Consider the following 13,655-nt stretch of genomic DNA (forward strand, 5'->3'; position numbering starts at 1 on the left):
GTATGTAGCATGTAGTATGTATGTAGCATGCATGTAGTATGTATGTAGTATGTATGTAGAATCATAGAATCGTAGAGTTGGAAGGGACCTCCTGGGCCATCTGGTCCAACCCCCTGCTCAAAGCAGGATTCGCTAAATCATCCCAGTTAGATGTCTGTCCAGCCTCTGTTTGAAGACTTCCATTGAAGGAGAACTCACCACTTCTCGTGGCAGCCTGTTCCACTCATTGATCACTCTAACTGTCAAAAAGTTTTTTCTAATATCTAATCTGTGTCTCCTCCCATTCAGCTTCATCCCATTGCTTCTAGTCTTTCCTTGTGCAAATGAGAATAAAGTTGATCCTTCTACAATGTGACAGCCCTTTAGATATTTGTAGACAGCTATTAAGTCTCCTCTCAGTCTTCTCTTTTGCAAACTAAACATTCCCAAATCCTGCAACCTTTCCTCATAAGACAGGGTTTGCAGACCGGTCACCATTCTGGTCGCTCTTTTCTGAACTTGCTCCAGTTTGTTGATGTCTTTTTTAAAATGTGGTGCCCAAAATTGGACACAATATTCCAGATGAGGTCTGACCAAAGAGGAGTAGAGGGAAATAATTACTTCACGTGATCTAGACTGTATGCTTCTGTTAATACATCCTAGAATTGCATTTGCCTCTTTTGCTGCTGCATCACACTGTTGACTCATATTCAGTCTGTGATCTATTAGTATACCCAAGTCTTTTTCACATGTGCTGTCACTTAGCCCTATTCCTCCCATTCTATATATGATTTTTTCATTTTTATTGCCCAGATGTAGTACTTTGCATTTCTCCCTGTTAAAAACCATTCTGTTAGTTGCTGCCCACTTCTCCAGTTTATTTAAATCTTTTTGAATCCTCTCTCTCTCTTCTCTAGTATTAGCTATCCCTCCTAGCTTCGTGTCATCAGCAAATTTAATCAGTTTACCCTCAATTCCTTCATCTAAATCGTTGATAAACATGTTGAACAATACAGGGCCCAGGACAGAGCCCTGTGGTACCCCACTTGAGACATTCTTCCAACTGGATGTGCAGCCATTTACGACCACTCTTTGGGTCCGATCACTAAGCCAGTTATGAATCCACCTAACAGTTGCCTTGTCCATTCCATACTTAGTCATTTTTTCAATAAGGATTGTATGAGAGACTTTGTCAAATGCTTTGCTGAAGTCAAGATATACTATATCTACAGCATTTCCTTGATCCACCCAATCAGTAATACCGTCATAGAAGGAAATTAAATTAGTCTGACATGACTTATTAGTTACAAACCCATGCTGACTCTGTTTAGTCACTTCATTCTTATCCAGGTATTGACATACATGTTGTTTAATAATTTGTTCAAAGATCTTTCCTGGTATAGAAGTCAGACTCACCGGCCTATAGTTGCCTGGGTCCACCTTCTTCCCCTTTTTGAAGATAGGAACAACATTTGCTCTTCTCCAGTCTTCTGGCACTTCTCCTGTTCTCCAAGAATTTTCAAAGATTATGGAGAGGGGTTCAAAAATTTCTTCTGCTATCTCCTTCAGTACTCTGGGGTGTAATTCATCTGGACCTGGAGACATGAATTCATTTAGGTTAGCTAAGTGTTTCCTCACTATCTTTCTGTTTATAGATATCCTGGATTCTTCTATTCCCTTAATAGGACCATGAATAACAGTTGATGTTACATTTCCTTTCTGAGAGAAAACAGATGCAAAATAGGAATTTAAAAGTTCAGCCTTCTCAACATCCTGTCTTACCATTTCATCATTTTCATCCTGTAAAAATCCTATAGCATCTTTGACTTTTCTTTTACTTTTGACATATCCCCAAAATCCTTTATTATTGCTTTTGACATCTCTTGCAAGCCTCAATTCATTTTCAGCTTTAGATAATCTGATTTGTGCCCTGCAGGTTCTGCAGACAGCATTATATTCTTCTTTAGATATGCCTCCTTCTTTCCATTTTATAAACATTTTTTTCTTCCTTTTTAGCATGTGCTTAAGTTCTGTGTTCATCCATCCTGGTTTCCTTAAATGCTTCCTATTCTTCCCTCTTTTCGGAATTGTTAACAACTGTGCTTTGAGAATTTCATTTTTCAAGATTTCCCCTCCTTCCTGGACATTTTTGTCTTTAAGGATATCCAGCCATTGGATCCCTCCAATTCTCTTTCTGAATCCCTTAAAATCTGCCTTTCTGAAATCTAACCTTGACGTCTGAGTCTTCACAGGTCTTCCGCCTCTAGTTATCCAAAATTCTAAAATAGCATGGTCGCTACCTCCTAGGGTCCCAGCCATGTAGCATGTAGTATGTATGTAGCATGCATGTAGCATGTAGTATGTATGTAGCATGCATGTAGTATGTATGTAGCATGCATGTAGCATGTAGTATGTATGTAGCATGCATGTAGTATGTATGTAGCATGTAGTATGTATGTAGCATGCATGTAGTATGTATGTAGTATATATGTGGTATGTATGTAGCATGTAGTATGTATGTAGCATGCATGTAGTATGTATGTAGCATGTATGTAGTATGTATGTAGTATATATGTGGTATGTATGTAGCATGTAGTATGTATGTAGCATGCATGTAGTATGTATGTAGTATGTATGTAGCATGTAGCATGTATGTAGTATATATGTAGTATATATGTACTATGTATGTAGCATGTAGTATGTATGTAGCATGCATGTAGTATGTATGTATGTAGTATTTTTTTTTTTTTTTTTACATTCAACACATAGGCCGGATGATGGGACTACTACTGTCCCATCATTGGCTAATGTGTCAATCACTGTCATGGTAGCAGGCATCGCCCGAAGGGACTTGTAGTCCCATCGGACGATGCCTGCACAGACCCCCGGACATCAGCACAGCCCCCCGGCAGGCCGGCACAACCCCCCGCAGCCTGCACAGACCCCCAGACATCAGCACAGCCCCCCGGCAGGCCGGCACAGCCCCCCGGCAGGCCGGTACAGACCCCCACAGGGTGCACAGACCCCGGGCTGTCCGCACAGACCCCCGGCAGGCCGGCAGAGACCCCCAGAAGGCCCGTACAGACCCCCGAGAGGCTGTACAAGGGCAGGAAAGGGTTTTTCCAATTCCGATACCGGAAGTCTCATAGACTTGAATGGGACTTCCGGTATCGGCATCGGCGATACCGATACTTTTTTTAAAGATCGGCCGATCCATTCCGATCCGATATTTTGAAGTATCGGACGGTATCGCTCAACTCTAGTGACTAGCCAGGTCTTTCACCGGGAAGGAACAACCACGGGAAGGGCAGTCTCCAATGAAGGAAACCACCTATGCCAAAACATGGTATCCATCCACAGACAGCTGTTTCGGGGTATTTGCCCCTCATCAGTGTGCCCATCCTACTAGCCAGTTTCCTACTCCACACTGATGAGGGGCAAATACCCCGAAACAGCTGTCTGTGGATGGATACCATGTTTTGGCATAGGTGGTTTCCTTCATTGGAAACTGCCCTTCCCGTGGTTGTTCCTTCCCGGTGAAAGACCTGGCTAGTCACTGCTTGCGTTGAGAACCATGTGATGGTGTCTCCGCGGCTTCTGTTTTTGCATGTTTTACATATTTCCCATAAGGGATGGGGGCAGTGCTCTAGAATCACTGCGTTGAGAAACACGTGATGGTGTCTCCGCAGTGTTGGATGTTGATCTCCATGAGGTCAATCATCATCTTTTTTCATAGTCTTCTACTAGGCATTGCTCCTACTAGCCAGTTTCCTACTCCACACTGATGAGGGGCAAATACCCCGAAACAGCTGTCTGTGGATGGATACCATGTTTTGGCATAGGTGGTTTCCTTCATTGGAGACTGCCCTTCCCGTGGTTGTTCCTTCCCGGTGAAAGACCTGGCTAGTCACTGCTTGTGTTGAGAAACATGTGATGGTGTCTCTGCGGCTTCTGTTTTTGCATGTTTTACATATTTCCCATAAGGGATGGGGCAGTGCTCTAAAATCACTGCGTTGAGAAACACGTGATGGTGTCTCCGCAGTGTTGGATGTTGATCTCCATGAGGTCAATCATCATCTTTTTTCATAGTCTTCTACTAGGCATTGCTCCTACTAGCCAGTTTCCTACTCCACACTGATGAGGGGCAAATACTACGAAACAGCTGTCTGTGGATGGATACCATGTTTTGGCATAGGTGGTTTCCTTCATTGGAGACTGCCCTTCCCGTGGTTGTTCCTTCCCGGTGAAAGACCTGGCTAGTCACTGCTTGCGTTGAGAAACATGTGATGGTGTCTCCGCGGCTTCTGTTTTTGCATGTTTTACATATTTCCCATAAGGGATGGGGGCAGTGCTCTAGAATCACTGCGTTGAGAAACACGTGATGGTGTCTCCGCAGTGTTGGATGTTGATCTCCATGAGGTCAATCATCATCTTTTTTCATAGTCTTCTACTAGACATTGCTCCTACTAGCCAGTTTCCTACTCCACACTGATGAGGGGCAAATACCCCGAAAAAGCTGTCTGTGGATACCATGTTTTGGCATAGGTGGTTTCCTTCATTGGAGACTGCCCTTCCCGTGGTTGTTCCTTCCCGGTGAAAGACCTGGCTAGTCACTGCTTGCGTTGAGAAACATGTGATGGTGTCTCCGCGGCTTCTGTTTTTGCATGTTTTGAAATTGTTCGACCCGTTTTGCTCAACTCTAGTGGTAATATGTGGTCTTGTCATGGTGTGTGTCAGTATTTGTTCCTTGCATGAGATATTATTCGGTCACTATGTGGTTGTAATATGTTGTCTAGAGTTGGGGGTCAAATATACTTCCCCTGTGGGCCAGAGTTTGACATATGTGTCCTACACAGTCAGACATACACTTGCCCCTCCAATAGTACTCTATAGTGTACAATTACTGTTGCTGCTATCACTGCCATCACCGCCGGCACAGCCATCAGGGGCTTATCTACAGCATTCTTTAATGCTGTAGATAAGCCCCCGATGTAACCTGAAAGCTAAGAAAAATTAGTTAGATTATACTCATCCCAGGGCGGTCCTAGTCCGGTTTTGGTCTGATGGGTGTTGCAGTCCGGTCCGGCGCCTCCCAACTTCTAACGATGATATCCTCTTCTTTGCTGCCTGTCGTGGTTCCTGCGCAGGCGCCAGGAGAGGTCCAGCACCTGCGCAATGCAATATTATGCTCTGCCCTCAACAGGGCAGAGCAGTGCACCTGCGCAGGAGCCATGACAGGCAGCAAAGAAGATGCTCGGCACCGGACTGCAACACCCATCGGAGAAAGAGCGGACCGCCCCCCCGGTGAGTATAATATAACTCATTTTTCTTATCTTTCAGGTTACATCAGGGGCTTATCTACAGTGTTACAGAATGCTGTAGATAAGCCCCTAATGGCGGTGCCGGCAGCTGATACTCGAAAAATTGGGTGACAGATTCCCATTTAAAGGCTACATATCCTCAATGATCCACCATTTAATACCAAACACCGAAGAGAGAAATCTGATTGAAAAAGCTTTCAGAATCCGTAGACCTCCTTCCCTCCCATCCGATATAGCCAGGGACGTCATAGTTTAATTTTATCCCAATTGGATTAAAAATGCGCTTTTGGGAATTTCAAAAGAGATGAAATTTCTTAATCTCCCTATGGTCACCTATCTTTTTACAAAGACTTGTCTAAGGAAACTTGGATAAAAAGGAAATCATTCTGCAGCACAACAAGAGAGCTCCTTCATGCTGGGATCCCCTACAACTGGACTCAGTTTTCCAATCTGCTTGTCATGTTCTCATCAAAAATAATTGTTATTTCTACACCTGAAGAAGGAGTGGAATTCTTGAAAGGCGCTGGAATTCTACCCTCTACAGCCTCTCCTAGAACTTATAAGTCATCTAAACCGGATCTTCGTCCTACTTGAAAGTGCTGAAAATTGAAAGGTTGGGACTATAACAATAACCTTTTCTTCTAGGGGTCAAATATTGGAGTATATAATAAATATTTCACTGATTAAGTGATAGTAATACTGCTTATAACTGTGTGGACTTGAGGAATCTTATTCCGTTTTCTAGCATAGAAGAAACCGAACTTTTACCCCCAATCAGTCTTAGGGCCACCTATGGTGTCCCAGACTGGACAGCTGGACAGGTTTTCATACATTTTAAAGTTATTGGTAATACTTTCTAACATTTGTGATATAAGATGTTAAGTTTATGTATAGGGGTAGGCAATAAGATATATTCGATTTCCGTAAAAATTACTGCTAGATAATATGTGCATTGTTTTTATATAATGTAAAGCTTATATGTATACTATGCAAGATCGGGGATTTTTCTGTGTACCGATTCTTTATTATAGGTATTGTTGCGGATGTTAAGCAACTTTTGTATCATTTCAAAAATTTTTGACCTATCCGATACATTGTATTTGTATTTGTATAGATTTTCTTTCCTCTGAATATTGTATAAAGCTACACTTGTTTTACTCTGGGTAACTATGTTTGTATGTATGCCTGTCTAAGGCTAATTTCACACTTGCTTTTTTTTGCAGCGCGTTTTTCCCACAAAAAAACGCATTGAAAAAACGCATACAAATGCATACAAATGCTGCGTTTTTTTCAAGCATTTTTATGAGCATGCATGAAAAAAACGCAGCATTTTTATGCGTTTGTATGCATTTTTAGTGCGTTTTTACCGCGTTTGCGTTTTTTTCCAACATTAGGTGGCCCCTCACACTGACCCTAACCCTAACCCTGACCCTAACCCTAACCCTGACCCTAACCCTAACCCTGACCCTGACCCTAACCCTAACCCTAACCCTGACCCTGACCCTAACCCTAACCCTGACCCTAACCCTGACCCTGACCCTAACCCTAACCCTTAACCAAACCATACTAACCCTAACCCTTAACCAAACCATACTAACCCTAACCCTAACCCTAAACCCTAGCTAACCCTAACCCTAGCCCTAAACCCCCTTAACTAACCCTAACTCTAACCCAAACCCCTAAATTCCATTGTCCAACTAATGGTAAAAAAAAAAACGCATGCGCAAAAAAACGCATACATAAGCATGCCAATGCGCACATATGCGCACCCATAGACTTATAATGGGTGTCTTGCTGTAAAAAAACGCATTGCGTGCGCATGCGTTTTTTTGAGGCAAGTCGGACGCCCAAAAAATGCAACAGGATGCATTTTGTGCGCCCGAGCGCATACCGCAAAAAAACGCATGCGCGGAAAAACGCATACAAACGCATGTGTATGCGCACATAAGCGCATCCCATGCAAAGTATATGAAAAAAAAACGCATGCGTTTTTTAGCGCTAAAATACGGCGAAAAAAAACGCAAGTGTGAAACCAGCCTAAAGCCCCTATTTTTATGGGGGTTCTTATCTCCCTTATCCCTTTTCCCTTGTTTTGTATGTTTTTCCCAATCCCTTTTTCACTTTTTTTCCATTCTGTACCCTTCCCCTTCCCTTAAATTTTTTTAAAAATTAATAAAAAATACTGGGAAAGAAATGGGACAACCGCCTTTATATCTTTTAAGGTTTTCTGTTAAATTCATGTTTTTTTTGTGTTTTATTTTATGGAGTTAAAGATACAGCAATTGGCCAATTTTACTGGAAAAAAATATTAAAAGTGCTCTCTCTCTGGTACACCAGGTAGCCCAACTTCATCAACAGGCTCAAATATTACATAAAAGCATGTATATTTGCTGCTTTGCTCATCATACAATGCAATCTTCTTATGGTAATTCCCAGCAAAATGTGCAGAGCCTGTCAAATTACATTTATTATCCAACAAAATCCCCCTTACCCTTGTAGATATAATACAGACTCACTATTGATGTCCTATAATGAGAACGGACAATCCTGCTGTCAATAGCTTAATATAGTCATGCAATTCTATACTTTCTGTGCATTATTTAGTAGACCATCTTTGGGTACATGTAATGTATTGACAATGCTACATTCTTGCCACCTTCCCACTTTTGAATACACTTATGAAGATAAGTAACGTTGATGCTTTCTGAGACACTAAAAGCTGCCACTTACTTTATTTGAAGAGCTGTGATAGTTTCCCTGCTAAAAGCGGCTCCAATATATACATAGTCAGACTGGAGGAGGAGGAGAACCTGCAACCAGCAATGCTAAGAATTAAAGTGCAGTTTAATTTTATATGAACATGACTGCCACAAAGAATTTCAAGGCCCATACTGGCAAAATTACTGGCCCCAGGCTCCACCCTAGCTCTGCCTCCACCCCTCGAACCTTTTACAGTCCCACTGCAAACTCTTGGAAAAACTTCACTTCTGCACCCCATCTTCACCAATCACATATTAACAGTTCCCATCGAACACCAGATCACATACATAGCCAGCAGCTTTTGTTTTGGCCCAAAAAAATTTTAAGCCGCTAACACGACAAGGCAGACTCTTTTGGCCAAGCTCTACTGTACTCTAAACTATTAAACATTTCTTAATATATCCAATACTCTTTTGAGGTATATTTTTATTTATTTTTCTTTAAGGGAATGTGTCACATACATTTTTTAAAATGGCCAATAACACAGCATATGTATCGCCCAGAACAAAGTACTCAGGTCGCCAGGCAACGTTGGATTCAGGGGGTCACGGGGATGGCAGCCGTGCCCGGTGCCTGTGCTCCAGGGACAGTAAAATAGGGGTTAAAAATAAAAAGATAAAAAGGAAGGAAAACAAAAATTAAAAAGAAGAGTTTGTGAAGCCAGTTGGAGTGTTTGGCTGTAAGATGGCCGGCAGTGCAGATGATCCCTGGGGGTAGTTCATGATGGTAGATGGCAGTGCAGGTGTTTAACCCCCTCCAACTAGGGCTGGCCCACAGAGATAGTGATAGAGGTAGATGGTGCAGAGTAATAAGGCTGGAGACAAGAAAAGTCACTTTATCATTTACTGAAGTTCGGAATCAGTTTCAGAGGATGGAATACAACTCTCACCAGGTTTACAGTCTGCTCTGCATGATAGGAGTTATCTATGCTGTAATTCAGTGTGAACTTCCCGCTGTTCTAATCACTTCAGGGAAAAGGGTTTCCTGGAGTCTGAAATTTCCAGCACTACCATGCACTCACAGTGTTTTCTGCCCCAGCAATTTGAATCTTATGTGAAGCACGTGTTCTTGCACAATCTCTCACTGATTCTCTGTTGCTGTAGTTTTCCTGGGAAAAGACACTTCACTGTTGGTTGTGTAAACCAAACAGCATCTCAGCTTACCACCTGACTCTAGAAGCCTGGATGGCCTAGAGCAGTGTTTCTCAACTCCAGTCCTCAAGACCCACCAACAGGTCATGTTTTCAGGATTTCCTTAGTATTGCACAAGTGATGGAATTAATGCTTGAGCAGGTGTTGAAATCACCTGTGCAATGCTAAGGATATCCTGAAAACATGACCTGTTGGTGGGTCTTGAGAACTGGAGTTGAGAAACACTGGCCTAGAGGCTGATGCCCTGATCTTTTTCAGCGCTGTTCCTGGAGAGAGCACATGTTACTCCTCCATAGATATTCTCCATTTTCCTCACACTGCCTTTCCTCACAGACTAACTAAGCCCCTCTCCTCCCAGTTAGGGTACCTGTGTAAAGCTCTAACTAAGCCCCTCCCAGTTAGGGTACCTGTGTAAAGCTCTAATCTTCAGGTAAAGTAAGGGAGCGGGGTAAATTGTGTGTGCAGTTGTCTCCAGCAGAGAAAGCATAACTCCCATCATTTACAATGGACATATAAAATAGTACATATTTAACCATTTTGTGGTGACAAAGGCACAGTGCGCCACATTCGCCCCTAGTTAAAGATAGCACGTCCTCGGGCTACACCACTAAACGCCAGCGTATAATAAAATGACGCAACATTTAACCTGAGTATAGGTGAACAGTCCCATTAACTGAGTTGTGGATTACAGCCCAAAACCACTTCCGATTGGTTGAATCGTCCCTGAGTGCAACAGCAGGGCACTCAGACCATAATATACAATTCACTGCACTGGTTGTTTTAGGTGGCTTCCTGCCAAGGCACGATGAATGGGTTTTCCTCTCAAGTTTATGAGTCCTTACAAGAGCTCTTGTAGTAGAAGAAAGCGTATCAGTTACTGAAATCTCACACGACTTAGGAAAGTCTGACTGACGGCTTCACTGTAATGACCCATCCCAAAACCCACACTTACCCCTTCTTAACTTAAATAAGACACGACTGCGTGACAGTGGATGTAAAAGGCCACAGCAGCCCCGTTTATTAACACCAAACAAGCAATAACATTTTATCCATAAACGTAGAAATATTCCATAAACATAACCACCAGCAAAAGGAGGGGGGGTAAATGAAGAGTCCATTGTACATGATTGCAACACCAGCTCCACCACGTGCCCTCAGCCGCACCACACCGGCTCGAGGACACCCAGCCGAGTGTTGCCCAACCAATGTCCTGCTGGGACCCAGCCCAGCAGGGACCCACGTTAACATGCCCCGCTGTGACCCAGCACAGCAGGGTCCCACGTTAACATGTCCCGCTGTGACCCAGCACAGCTGGGGCCCACCTTAACCAAGTATACCATTGCACCACCAGGGGTAACACACTCCTGCACTGGGTTCACCCCCCCGCTCTTTGTGCAATCCACCGACTTCAAATACCCCCCTCCTTTCCCTTTCCGCCGACTGCTGCGACAACGTCAAACCTCTTCTTCTCTTCACCATGTCGATCTCCAGAAGATCCTAAAATTAGGGCGGGAGGGCGGGACGATTCCGGACGTCTGCAAGGTAAGGAATGACCATCCCCCCACAGTTCTGCCCTATATATCTATCCCACAACTGACCACTCCCTGCCAACTCACATTGCACCATAAGCCCCATAGCTCCACCCCACACCTTCCCCACAAACACAAAAGCACTACACCTTAACCCTTCACTAACCCTCAGGCCTAGCATACCTCCTTAGTCATGTGCGCCCTCCCTGTAGCCCCTTTGGGGCAGGCGTCCGGGCTTGCCTTGACTTAGGAAAGTCTGACTGACGGCTTCACTGTAATGACCCATCCCAAAACCCACACTTACCCCTTCTTAACTTAAATAAGACACGACTGCGTGACAGTGGATGTAAAAGGCCACAGCAGCCCCGTTTATTAACATCAAACAAGCAATAACATTTTATCCATAAACGTAGAAATATTCCATAAACATAACCACCAGCAAAAGGAGGGGGGGTAAATGAAGAGTCCATTGTACATGATTGCAACACCAGCTCCACCACGTGTCCTCAGCCGCACCACACCGGCTCGAGGACACCCAGTCGAGTGTTGCCCAACCAATGTCCTGCTGGGACCCAGCCCAGCAGGGACCCACGTTAACATGCCCCGCTGTGACCCAGCACAGCAGGGTCCCACGTTAGCATGTCCCGCTGTGACCCAGCACAGCTGGGACCCACCTTAACCAAGTATACCATTGCACCACCAGGGGTAACCCGCTCCTGCACTGGGTTCACCCCCCCGCTCTTTGTGCAATCCACCGACTTCAAACACCCCCCTCCTTTCCGCCACCGCGAGCACGTATGACACCTTGTATGTGCGAGTACCACCACCAAAAAACCCAACCCGAGCCGACTCTGCGGCTCGAGTAACCAATGCTTCTGTACCAAGACCAATCGATCAAAACAGATCCCCATTAGACCTCACAATGCCAACCTACACCAAACCACCAGTACAACAAGGTCAGCCACACCCAAGACCTGCAACTAGCCAACCGCATCGTCCAATCCTATGCACCGCCTGCGCGACCAGTCCCCAACCTGAGCTGCCGCCTCTGCCTCGTTGAGACCGCAACATTGCAGGCGCCTCCGAAAATTGCACTTCACCTAATAATTAATCAAAGCCAACCATTATTGCCGTGAACAAAAGAACCTACATTGGTTCCCCAAACCTCCGATAGATTCTTGAAAATGTGCCCAGTAAAACCCACTATGTAGTCATTCCAAACAGGAGCCCCTATGAACAACAACACGAGCACGGCTCCCAGGCAGAAAATTGCACTCCACCTGATAATAATCAAAGCCAACCATTATTGACGTAACAAAAGAACCTACACTGGTTCCCCAACCTCCGACAGATTCTTGAAAAACTTGCCCAGTAAAACCCACTATGTAGTCATGAACAACAACACAAACATGGCTCCCAGGCAGGAAGAAATGAACCACAGCATTCAGGCCCGATGACTCAGATCAAACCCCTTGACGCCCCAGCGACCAAGTCTCCACCACACACGTGCAGTACCAAAACGCTGTTGGTCCTGTCAACCCTGCGTGATAGCATCGATCTTAAAATATCCACCCAACTCGAAAACATAAACCAATCCACCCCGGAATCACCACGACCCGGAAACGAATTAATTGTGTGCATCACCCGTGCACTTCGAACCCAGAATCACAACACTACTGTTTCCACCCTCTTACTAAAAGTGAGATGTACTCCGCACCCATTCCCCGCTGAACTGCGGACTCGACACTACTCACAAAAAGAAAGAAAAGCGACTCCACACCACCTGAAGTCCAGGAAAACTCAGACACACATCACGTCTCCCGAAAACCCCAGACACCATAAACCCGGGCCATCCGTCAAAACATTGCACTCACCGGTGCCCGATGCTTGTCCACCACTCAGCCTTAAAGCACCGCAAAAAAACACCCACAAACGGAGCACAGCCCCAGACGATTACCAGGTCCTTAGAATCATTAAAAGTCAATGCACATCGCACTAGCTTCCCCTGCCACGGCGTACCACCAGCCCGACATTAATGAAAGTAATGTTATAGCTGCAACCTGCTCACCCACTACCTAAAGTACACCTCCCCCGCAGCTGCGCTGCACCACAACCGTGTCCCCATAATACCAGCCGGTCCTGACAAGTGCGCATAACGGAATGAATGACATAGCCATGTATTGCCGGACGGGCTACACCCACGTGGGGGACCATTCTCACGGCCATCGAAACAACATGTCCTGCCTCATGCTCTATACAGAATTCCCAACAAATGGAACAACACCAGCTGGATAAACAAACCGTTCACCAACCAGGACCCCCGAGACCAGTAAAGCACACGCTGGGTTACCCAACTCAAATGTTGCATCATCCTTGCGCAACACTTCACCCTAGCCCCCTGTCCGGGGGCACCCAAAAAGAAAAGACTCTAAGGAGAGCTGTATACCCAGAAGGCAAAGCAGGACCAGCTGCACCCACAATAAACCTCCTAGCCCATCGTAACGAAAACTACCCACTCTGTATAATAAACTCCTACGTAGCTGCCATCAGCGGCTGTAACAAATACCACCCGATACAGTCTGCCAAAAGCTCAATCGGCAACCCTAAAGAACCGCAGTGAGAACCCACCAGTCCTTATGTACAAAAGTTGTTAAAACTGCCCCTGGGCAGCCACGACCAGCAAATTACCATAAGAACGCCATATGACTGCAGATCATGCAAAAACCCCCAGTGGTTCGTAGACCCACATATTCAATAACCAAACTCAACCCCCAAAACAGCAGCGCGATATACACGGGAACCTAATAACGACCCCCGACCTGACACGATGTACTCGTTAACCTAACCTGACTTAGACATAGGGCCCCAGGTGAATCAAACACGTTGACTTATCCAAACACATGATAACCGCAAAT

Source organism: Dendrobates tinctorius, unplaced genomic scaffold (assembly GCF_039654945.1).
Source record: "Dendrobates tinctorius isolate UK_male_01 unplaced genomic scaffold, ASM3965494v1 ptg000069l, whole genome shotgun sequence".
Lineage (NCBI taxonomy): Eukaryota > Metazoa > Chordata > Amphibia > Anura > Dendrobatidae > Dendrobates > Dendrobates tinctorius.